Source organism: Canis lupus, chromosome 2 (genome assembly GCF_048164855.1).
Source record: "Canis lupus baileyi chromosome 2, mCanLup2.hap1, whole genome shotgun sequence".
In the NCBI taxonomy this organism is placed as follows: Eukaryota; Metazoa; Chordata; class Mammalia; order Carnivora; family Canidae; genus Canis; species Canis lupus.
In genome coordinates, this window is record NC_132839.1 from 75,216,467 (window position 1) to 75,228,637 (window position 12,171).

A 12,171-nucleotide genomic window follows, 5' to 3' on the forward strand; every position below is an offset into this window, starting at 1 on the left:
GAAAATGTACTCTATCATTCCCTCCATGTTGTGGTCTGCAAGAAGTGGGAAAAAAACAAAAACAAAAACATCCCCAACTTTCCCTTTCCTATGTGTAGAACAAAATTCCTTTTATTTTTTACCCCCCCCCCCCCCCCCCCCCCGCCTGTGTTGACCTAGAATTCAACGCTGGCATTAAGACTTGATGGCATATGAACTTTGGCAGGGTATTTGAGCCCTGGGAGCTTTAGTTCTCAGTTTTGCAAAATGAAATGGTTCTGCCTCTGACGACGCATGATCCTGTGAGGATGAGGAAGGTATCAAGGTGAACTTCAGTATTCTTCTCTTCCTTCTGCTTCTCCCTCACCTTCTCTCGTTTGTGATGCGTCTTTAGAGTCTCAGAGGTTCGAACCTCTCCAGAAAAGGCTTTTTGGATCTTTTTTGATCAGCGTCCACAGTAATCATAAACCAGTAGGACCATTATACATACATATATATAGTGAAAGTGATCACCTAATTTATTGTAAAAATTAGGAAAACTATTGCTTTTGAAAATAATAACTCTGCTGATCCACCAAGAATAAACTGGGCCTGTCCTGGGGAAACAGCCACATGTGATAAAACCTTGATGCATTCTTTTTTTTTTTTTAATCTATTCTAGTTAATGGTAAAGATGCTTTCCAGGATCTATTAAATCAATTTTGTGACCCACTAATGAAACCCTATGCAAGTATTTTAATTCCTTCTAAAGAATGTCTTGTCTGGCCATTACAACATTCCTGGGATCCAGAAGTGTGAAGATAAGCATACACAAGTATGAAGTTTTGGAGAACTGAAGAGGTTCTAATTCCCATAGGTACACTTATTCTGTTTCTCTTCATTCATTCATTCATTCATTCATTCATTCATTATCTATTCTTTTATCCACTCCTTCATCAAATACTTTGAGCATTTCCTATTTTATCACAGGCTGGAAATGATCAAATCCTGGATGCTGGGACCTGGTCCCTGCCCTTGAGGAATTCCTGTGTTCTGGTGGCCAGAGGCACCTGAAGATAGATTGTTTCAGGACAGGGAGATGAGTGATAAAGTACAGAGATGAAAGATCACAGGAACCTGGAAGAAATATCCACCAAGTTTGCAAAAGAAATAGGGAGGGTTCTATGGAAAAGACTAACACTGAAGTGTATGAAGTTCTTGAGGAAGATGTCGAAGTATCAGGGCACCAGAGGAGCTACTGCAAACCAGCCTCCAGGCTGCACCATGTGGCTCTCTCACAAGGAGGATGCAGTTCGGGAGCTGATGTGCAGCCCCATCTGCTTCCTTGGTGTTTCCCAAATTTATTTTAAACTTCTTGAGAGTACTCACACCCTCTCTATTTTGGTCTCCCCAACCTAACTGTCCTATCCATCTTACCCTGCTTGAATTTTCTCACAGCACCTTATAGTTTCTAAATATGCTGTATCATTTACTTATCTGGTATGTGTTACCACCTGCTTGGTCCTCCTATAATGTAAGCTAAAGGCAGGATTCATTTATTTTGTTCACTGTGGTGTCCCCTGCCCCTTTCCCCCCCCCCCCCCCCCCAGCTCCTGGAAAAGTGCTTAGTCCATTCACAGTAAGTTCCTGGTAAATAATGGGAATGACTTGAAAGAGCAAATTTCTGTATCCAGACATAATTTGTAAGTGCTCATACCTGAAAGAAAATGTAGAGGAAAATATAAGCCTACGAGGCACCATTTCTAATCACATCCTTTTCCTTCCTCCCTCCAACAGTGTGTATTGATCACTTGCTCCCCTCCAGCCCTGTTTTGAGCACTTGGATTTCAGAGAACAAAACAGATCCTCTTTTCTATCTTCGTAGTGCTGACCTGCCAGCGTGGAAGAGACATGAAATGAGCTATGTGATTGCAAATCTGGGATAACTTCTAAGGAAAAAAAAGTACAAGATGCTTTGAAAGCTTGAAATCATAGCACATGACTTGGGCTGGGAGGTCAGGGAAGTGATTTTTAAGCTGTGTAGAAGTGAACTCAGTGAAAGAGGGGTGGGAGAAGGAGCATTCAAGTAGAAGAAACAGAGTTGCAAAGGTCGCTGAGTGGGAGAGAGAATACCTGAGTGTCTGGTGTGGCTGAGCCAGTGGGGAGGAGAAGCTTAGCTGAACAGAAGAGGTGGGCGGGGTCTGGCCAGGTAGCTCTAGGTGAGCACAGGTGTTAAGGGGTTGGACCTTTAGCCCAAGAGCAAAGGGGAACCCTGAGAGGGGCATCAACTGGGGGATGTTGAAATGAAAAGATAGCTCAGGCTTCAGTGCAGATATGGGATTAAGGAGTCTCACAGAGCAGCTATGGGGGTGTCAGATAGGAGGGTGTGCAGAGCTCAAAGCTCTGGGTAGGTTAGAGAAATCGTGAGGACAGGACATAAAATTGAGGTGAATGCTTTTCTTTAGTTTCGGATAAATCGGTGACAGCTTGTATGTATAAAGTTTTTTTTTTAAAGATTTTATTTTTATTTAAAAGAGAGAGAGAGAGTACTGGGAGAGGCAGAAAGGGAGAGAGAATTTCTAGCAGACTCCCCACTCAAAGCAGAGCCCATCACTGGTCTCAATCTCACCACCCAAGATCATGATCTAAGCTGAAATCAAGAGTCAAATGCTCAACCAACTGAGCCACCCAGGTGCCCCTGTATGTATGAGGTTTTTGTTTGTTTCTATGAACCAAAATATAACAAAGATGCATCTTGAATTGTCAGAATTCTTTGTGATATGTATATGAATATTAGTAAGAAGTGAACTGCCCAATCCATGATGATCTAGTAGCCCCTGGATGGCTGCTGGGTCTTCAGGGGATGCAAATAAGGGATCCTACCTGGAGGGCCTGGTACAGATCACAGGAAGATAATAAAAGCAGCACATGTGGTTGTGTGTACATGCACGTACCCAATCACAGAGCCCGGCCCTCACTCCTTTCTTATCTTTCCTTCTAGCCCTGCTTCTTTCTTTCCACATCTTCCTCTTAGCCTGCAGTTTAAGATCAGTAGTTCTTGGGATGCCTGGGTGGCTCAGTGGTTGAGTGTCTGCCTTTGGCTCAGGGCATGATCCTGGGGGCCTGGGATCGAGTCTCACATCAGGCTCCCTACTGTGAGCCTGCTTCTCTCTCTGCCTATGTCTCTGCCTCTCTCTGTGTCTCTCATGAATAAATTAATAAAATCTTAAAAAGAAAAAAGATCAGTGATTCTTAATGTTCCTTGGGCCTTCTCCTGAGAATAGTGTGCAGCCAATACACACAGAAAATGCCATATCATGTATCTGGAGCCCTGGGACCCCAGACTAAGAATCTTTGACCTGCAGGGTTTGTAAAATGGCAATTTGTAGACAAAAATAAATATATTTAGCCAATAAATATATGAAAGATGTCAAACTCACCAAAAATCAATTGAGCCAATGCAAAGATAACATCTTTTTATTTTTTATTTTTTAAGTAGGCTCCATGCCCAGTGTGGAACCCAATGCGGGACTTGAGCTCAGGACACTGAGATCAACACATGGGCTGAATCAAGAGTCTGACATGTAACCCACTGAGCCACCCAGGTGCCTCATGAGATAACATCTTTTATTGATCAGATTGGTAATGATTCAAAAACTTGATAATACCCAGCTTGAACTGAACAGAAAACCAACAGCTTGGCTGTTGTGGGAGGAAATGTGCACTCTTGTATACTCAGGATGTGCACAAAACAGCTTTTGAGAGAGCAACAAGGCAGTACCTTTCAAAATTGTAAGTGCCTAGATCCTGCAACCTAGTAATTCCATCCTAAGAAACTATCTTTTAGGAAAACACGCATACCTGTGGAAATAATCTAGGATGTTCACCGCAACAATGACTAGAAAATTGGGAACTACCTAAATGATCACCCTGAGGGCAATGGTTAAATACCTTTGGGACATACCCAGACCACATCGTGGAATACTATGCTGTCCAAAAGAATGAGGTCGATTTGCACTGACAATATAGTAAGCGATAAAGGCATATTGCAGGCCAATATATAGGTAGCACAATACATTCTCTATTAAAGAACTTACAAAAATATCTGTTATTTATAAACGCCTTTTTACATATTTAGAAAATAAATACATGGATGTACCTGAAATTCAAAATAGTGATTTAACCCTGGGGAGTAGGATTTGATTGAGGGGATGAGGGAGGGAAGTCTTGAAATTTTCCTCTTTTATTTTGTGCACTTCTATACTGTTTGAATTTGTTTTAACAAGCCTATACTATCTCATCTTCATTCTTTTAAAAAAAAATAAAGGTAGCATAAGAATTCTCCCCCCAAGTTTCTTTTCAACTGTACAGCTCTAATTTTAGAATTTGAGATGGGAGAAAAAGCAAAGTGGAGATGTACCCCAGTGTCCTCCCCTGGTTAAAATATTTCAGTGATGTCCCATGTGTTGGGGATCAAGTCTAAACTCGTTGGGGTGCCTGGGTGGCTCAGTTGGTTAAGTGTCTGCCTTGGCTCAGGTCATGATCCTAGGATCCTGAGATCGAGCCCTGTATGGAGCCCAGCACCCGGCTCTGCACTCAGTAGGGAGTCGGCTTGTCCCTCTGCCCTTTCCTCACTCATGCTTGCTCTCTCTCAAATAAATGATTTTAAAATGTTAAAACAAACAAAGTCTAAACTCTTTAATGTAGCACTGCAGGTTTTCCTAAATCGGGCCACTTGCCTTCCCCTACAGTGTCTTCAGTGATCCTCCAACTGGATGCCTCTGCCCTCACTAGAACCCTCTAGGATTTGGATTCCGAGGATTCTCTGTGATTATTGTTGCACATTAATTGTGCCCAGATTGCTCACTTGCCTCTAAAGACATCCTCAGCTGCCTAACATTCATTCTATTCTTTGAGACTCAGTTTACTCATCACCTCCTCCAGTAGATCCAGCCCACTAGCCAGCTGCACCCTGGTCTGGGTAGGGTGCTGCTCCTAAATGCTCCATGTCCCCTATATTATGTCATTTATTGTACCCTACTGCCTCTTTGTTTTAGTATCTTGTTTCCCTCTAGGCAAGAACCTTCCTGAAGGCAGAAGCTGTGTTTTGTGTCACTGTATGCCTATTGCACATCCCAATGGCTGGCTACTGGAGACCCTTACCAAGTCCCTATTGGATCGTCCAGTGTTCATATCCCCTTTCCGGAATCCACTCATTGGCAGCCTCAAAGAAATATGGGAGATCAAATTTTAAAATTCCTCACAAATTACTTTTTTACATAGAGCAAATTTAAAATTTAAATCCACAAAATCACAGCACTTTAGAACTGGAAAAGACTTAAGAGTTATCTAGAGGAGTTATCTTCGATCAAAAATCTGTGAACTAGGGGCGCCTGGGTGGTACAGTTGGTTAAGCCTCTAACTCTTGGTTTGGCTCAGGGCCCTGAGATCCAGTCCCGAATAGGGCTCTGCGCTAAGTGCAGATTCGGCTTGAGATTCTCTCTCCCTCTCCCTGCCCCTCCCATTTGTGCTTTCTCTGTCTCTCTAAAATAAATAAATTAACTAAGAAAAAAGAGTCTGTGAACTAGTACAACTTGTCATAGGCAAAATGAGAAAGGCAAAATGAGAAAAATATGAGCAATAGAGCAGATTTAAAAAAAAAATCAGGTTAGATACATTTGGTTTAAATGATGCTTTCTTATTCAGAAATTATGTCTCCCTCCATTTTTTTTTCTCTCCCTCCATTTTAAGGTTATTTATGAATTATGTGCTTGTAGGGTTTTTTTTTTAGTTTAATTGGTCTACTAAAAAAAATCTGGAAATCCTGGCTCTTGTGTATTTCACCTCAGAACTAAGACCCAGAGAGATTATCACTTTGTGCATAGCCAACAAAGAAACAAATGTTTCCGTCCAGAATCCTTCTGCTGTTGTGTGTAATGCAATTGCGTATGTATACAAATATTATATATGTTTGGTGTGATTGGTTTTCTGTTCAGTATTTTAAATCCAGAAATGCAACAGTCAGTTAACATATTTGTTGTATTACAATGGGAAACAGCCTTGCTCTTTGACAAGTGTCTATAACCATATGGTATTGCTGTCTGTTAGTATTTGGTGAGGTTTTAAGAAATGTCAGAGTCTTGAAATGGTATATATGCAATATTATTATTGACTTTGATATGGAAATAAAGACTGTTTACTATCAATTTTTGGATGCTTTCTAAGTTTGAAAGTGTTGTAAGCATCTTAAAAAAAGAATTTAAAGTGACTTTGAATTTGGCTATTGCTTCAATTCTGATTTTAAACATCTGAATACTGTCCAACTGAGAAATCCCACTTCCAAGAGTTTTTCATGAGAAAATAATGAGAGATGTGTGCACAGCAATACATATAGAGGTGTACATTAAAGCATTCGTGTTAAAGAAAAGAAAAAACACAAATGCCCAATAATAGAGAATTGATTGAATGCATTTTGACGTGATCCTATATGGCTGTATTTTTACTTTCTTTTGTATACTCGTTTCTGTTTTCTAACTTTTATCTGCCCACATTATACTTATATAAGTAAAGTTTAAAAATCTGCCTAGCTTGGGACACCTGGGTGGCTCACTGGTTGAGCATCTGCCTTTGACTCAGGGCATGATCCCGGGGTCCCAGGATCTAGTCCTGCATAGGGCTCCCCACTAGAAGCCTGCTTCTTCCTCTGCCTGTGTCTCTGACTCTCTCTCTCTGTCTCTCATAAATAAATAAATAAATAAATAAATAAATAAATAAATAAATAAAAACTTAAAAAAAATCCGTCTAGCTTAAGTTTTGTCCAAAATAACATTTCTTACCTGTTCTTATGTTTTCCCCCCTAATTTGACATTATTGATGAATATAATTTGATAGCCCATCAAAATTCAGTATATATAGACTCTAAATTTTATTCTTTCAAATTTAGCTTTTACATCTTCCGTGTTTATGTAGTTTAGCTTGGCTTCATATCTGACACTGAGCTGCTATCGATCAGCACACAATCCAAAGGAAAGCTGTCATTCTCGTTTTGAACACTATACTCTCTAGCAAGTTCATGTTTTAGGCCTGTACATTCTAATTAGCTATCTGTAAGGACATAAACTCAAAGATCCAAGGACATTTGAAAGTATAATTGGTCTAAGTATTTATTTTTCCTCTAGATCTAGCTGCATCTTAGCTCAGAGTCAGACTGTTGGCCGTGGATTTACCAGGGTTGCAGCCTGCTGGCCTATAAACCAGAAGAAGTAACATTCTTAGCACTCCCAGCCCCCAAAAAGCCTCTTTGAAAGAGGAAGACGAGAGAGGCTTTCTCACATCGTATCATGCATACCTGTGTGTGTACCAGTGTGTGCATCAGGTGTGCATGTGTTTGTGTGTATGGCTGAGAGATAAGAGAGAGGGGGGACAGAAGGTAGAGGGGAGGTGGGGAGGGAAACAGTGAGTGGTTTCTGGAATCTCTGGCGCTGGGTTAATTCTTCTGCTGTTACAGCTTCCAATAGTTCTTCCCACTAGCTGTTCTACTGTGAATTAATTAATTAATTAGTTATTCAATATCTGGCTCTTTCTAGAATGTAAGGCAAGAACCCTGTCTTTGCCTCCCACCCCCTTCCCAATCCCAGTACGGTGCTTTTTACATATGTGGTGAGGATTTAATAAATATTGGTTGAAACCCTTGCTTAGTTCTGTTTGTACCTTGTCTAACAGTTTCTATGGCTGCTATAGCTTTTCTTCTTCCAGCTGCTTCTCAAAGCCATTTCTGGAAGAGGACCATTTCATCAGACTGTGGGAGGGGCTTGTTGACTATTTCTCTAGCAGGAGGGGAGGCCCACCCTTTATCCATTGTGAACTTTAGAAAGTGAGACCCAGGCCTCAGCCCCTTTCCATGTCAGGCTCCTCCCTGTCCTAGCTGCTCAAACACTCTAGATAGTTTTGTGACAAAAGCCAAGCATCTGTTTCAAGGTTCTCAGTAACACAGGGCTGCAGCTTTTTTAGGACACCTGATTTGGATTACCATATGGCCATGGGAACTCCAGCCCTCTCATAAACAATGTATGCCTCCATCTTTAATTTGTGCAACATACCGTTTGCCTCCAGAGAGCTTGGCGAAGGCAGTGATTCTTGCCTGATTTGTTCATTGCTCTGTCTCCATCTCTAAGGACAGTGCATAAATGCCTGGTCCGTGGGCACTCAGTAACTACTTGCCGAATGAGTGAACAAATGATGAAATGTCCCCATGGCCTCTGAATACCATCCTGTGTTTGATGTGCTCTTTTGCTTCTAGTTTGCCTAGTTAAACCCCTGAAATGTGTGCTGTTGATGAAGAAGGCCATCCTTTACGGACCCTCCTTCCCAAATTACAGTTCTAATGCTCTGCTACCCAAACCTTCTCAGCTGGACTCTACTTCTTCAACTTCCCCTTACAGAACATGTCAGACCATTAATATTGGCAGTCACATGCTGGTCTGTAGATTATACATTTCTAAATTTTCTGACCAACCACAGATTTTATAAATGTAACACATCAGCCTTTCTTTGTGCATTGTGGGGAAGGTAAAATGCTGTAACTTCGAATCAATATTTTCCATAAGAATACCATTTTTTACTATGTGATTCAGCAATTAGACAAGTGGAGATAAGATATACTAAACTTAAAATCCGTCTGCCTCCTTTTATAAACAACAAAAGCCTTGTCACTTCCAATTTGTCTCATCTTGCAGGAAGCTCAGAGCTAAGATTTGTGCCCCTTTGTGCTATCTATTTTTACACTCAACTTTCTGAGACAGTGATTTCACCTCTGTTTCCCTTCATCACCGTGTACTTTTAAACTTAAAAAAAAAATAAATGGCATTGTACTTTGTGGAAAGTGGCCTCAAATTCTTTTCCAGCAGATGGAAAATTATAATTAATGAGAAGAAAAATATTTCTCTAACCATTGACAGGTGCTTTTTCAAAGCCTGCATTCCAAGATGCTATCAATGCCCCCTTCTAACTCACTGGCTATCAACTCTCTTTATGAGCTTGATTTTTCTAGCATCACAGGTGCTGGAAAACATGCATGTTAAGCTAGAACGTCGGAGCACAGCAGAAAGAGCCCTAGGTTTTCAGACAGCAGAACTGGACTCTTATTACAATTCCACTTACTAGTGGAATAATCTTGGACCAGTCATGTAATCTCTCTGTGCCTCAATTTCTCTTCTGTACATTGGGCATACAATCACGAGCTGTACCTACTGCATTGAGTTCTCAAGATATATCTCTCTCTCACAGATATAAATGAGATAACACATGTCTACATGTTTTATAAACATTACCATTGTCTGCATTTCTGTGTCCCCCACAAATCTGTATGTGCTTCAAGATCAGAGACTACACCTGATTCATATTTGTGTTCCCAGGGCCTGGTTTGTCAGCCCAAAGATACATTTTAAGAGAGGGCACTAGATGTGGCTGACATGCAGCTACCCACATCTTTTTAATTTCAGAAATGCTCCACCGATGTCTCGTTATTTATTTTTTTAAGATTTTTTTACTTATTCAGTTGAGACAGAGACATACAGAGAGAGAGAGAGAGCATGAGCAGGGGGAGAGGCAGACGCAGGGGGAGAAGCAGACTCCCTGCTGAGCTGGGAGCCTGATGTGGGCTCCATCTCAGGACCAGGAGATCATGACCTGAGCCAAAGGTAGACGCTCAACCATCTGAGCCACCCAGGTGCCTCTGGTGTCTCATTACTAACAAACCTTCATTGGTCAGCTGGACTTAATTGAATACCTTCTGCATGTTTTCTACTGCTGCTAGGGTATTGAATTGAGGAAGAAGTATCAAAAAGAAACAGAAAAATGGAAGTGCAGGAAACACACATACACTCATACCATTATAGATTCATAAATGTCAGGGGCCACAAAATGGTGAGTTAAGGGCTAAATTGGCCTCCACACATGCTTTCTTTGGCTCAAACATTAATTTTTAAAATGTGACCCAATTAGGGGCACCTGGCTGGCTCAGTCAGTGGAGCACACGACTCTTGATCTCCCGGTTGTGAGTTTGAGTCCCACATTGGGTGTAGGGGTATAGAGATTACTTAAAAATAAAATCTTAAAAAGAAGTCACCCAATAATCTGAAATCCAAAAAATGTGGATTTTCCCTTCTCTTGAAATTGTGAACAGCTGGTCCCCCTAGGCCAGGTCCCTCCAAGGGGGACCGGTGCAGCTGTGGCCTTTTCAGGCACGTCCTTGAGAGTCCACCACAGAGGACTGTCACTGACTATCATTTCCTGTTGTCTCCTGAACACCGAGGCAGATAGGAGCTGCTGCTTTTATAGCATTTATTCTGCTTGCATTTAAAGGGCATCCACTGCACACCAGGTGCTACTGTAAGCTCTCTGGTTCCCTACCTATCATAGGTTAGGAAGCTGAGGCACAGTCAGTGCGTGGTGGATCCAGGATTCCAACCCGGGTCATCGGGCTTCCAAGTTCTCACTATCCATCACTCAGCTATGTCCCATCTCAGTGGAGACTCGGGGGAGGCTATCAAAAATCATCCCTAACCACAGCACAAAGTTGTGCCAGAGCCTCTTGTCTGAACTCTGGATTCTAATTGGAGCAAGATTCACAAGGGAAGTGTGCAGAGTTGGAGAGTTTCAAAGATAAAAAGAATCATTAGCCCAGGCATGTTAAATGTACTGTGCATAGGCTTGTTTGAGACCTGAGAGCTGGCATCTGGAGGGCAAGCAGGGCTAACGCAGCTGCGTGAGGTGCAGACAGAAGGCAGACAGGGCTGAGGTGTGGCTGCTGAGCCCCACAGCGCTGGGAGCTGGGATCTGATACCCGAGGAAAGCAGCCTGACCTGGGCGGGGGAGGGAGGGAGGGAGTCGATAAGGTCCAAGTCCTGTTCGACCAACGTGATATGGGATGAATCGGCATTCTTACAGGAGTCCTGCTGAACTTCATTCATTGCTTTCACAACATAAGAAAGTCAGTTTTGTAACACAGGTGTCCCTACAATACTGGCCTGACTGTTTACTTCTGCTTCAGTCCCTGAGCTTATGAGCACATACTCCAGGCATAGAACGAGCAGAAACTTGAGACAGAGCTTATCTTGTAATGCTGGGTTTTGCATCATATCCAGGGTGTGGTGTTACTTTAGAAGGCAAGTTCAATAATTACGTGTTTACAGATTGAGCAAACAGTGCATGTGCCCTGAGATGGCTCAGAATTTATACTTTGAGAGCCCGGTGAACTAACTTACTCAGCTGGACAGCAGGCTCAGTACCTGAATGTGTCAAGTGGTCACAGTATATTCAATATATATATATGAGTATGTACATGCACGTGGACATATTCACTATATATGTGTGTTTGTGTATGTACACGTATAGACTCATACACATAAGTACTTTCATTGGACACTTGTGCACACCTTGTCTTTAATCATACTTATTTACAAAATAGCCCAGGAAAGCTTGAAGAGGCTACGTGAAACAATTAAAGCTAATTCAGGCCAGCCCAGGTCATTGACCCACCCAGCGTGTCCTCTCTTTTTTATGTGTGATCTATTAACCATAGGACTCTGTGTTTGGTGTTCCCTAATAACATAATGGAGTGACCAAAATTAAGGTTAAAAGCATTAGAGTCATTTAAATAGCCTTTTTTTTTTTTTTTTTAGAAAAATGCTGATTAACCAGTTATATTCTTTTTCTCTTGCTCCATTATTATTCTCTCTCCTGGAGGGAGACTGGAACCATGTTGACTTCTCTGCTCTTAATAGAGCTTGTCAACTACTGTCATACAGCAAGTGTTTATAAGCATCAGTACTAATGACCTGTGGCTCACACCTCCACCTAATCTGTTTCCCTGGTCTATTTCTCTTAGATAATTTCTTCCTTTTCTATTTTTGCATTTTCAGGGACAATGCAAGTCGTAATAGTTATCTGATTCAGGGCATTCTAAACACATTTGAACGATGGCAATCACTTGTTATTCTCACTCGATAATAAACCTAAAGGCAAGCTTGCAAGCACTGACTTGTCCTTTCCCTCCTCATTCCAGCTACTACTCACTTGAAGTTCAGGGCTTTGAAATTATCTGCTTAATTGGGCTACATGTCACTGCTGTCTGTAGAAGTGGCTTTAAGATGCAGGTGTTGGCTTTTTGGGCCTCCTTTGCTGTGATTTTACATGTCTTGTTTGCACTGCTAC

At 41.7% G+C, this 12,171-nt stretch overlaps 1 protein-coding gene across 1 annotated transcript in view; it reads left to right on the forward strand.

The window, feature by feature from the left end:
- LOC140609672 (uncharacterized) overlaps positions 1 to 6,164 on the forward strand; it is a 30,018-nt gene extending 23,854 nt beyond the window's left edge. Inside the window, exons 5-6 of the mRNA XM_072784819.1 lie at positions 641 to 835; positions 1,756 to 6,164. The gene's annotated coding sequence lies outside the window, so the exon portion shown is untranslated. The remainder of the gene's footprint in view (positions 1 to 640; positions 836 to 1,755) is intronic.
- Positions 6,165 to 12,171: the final 6,007 nt, after the last annotated feature.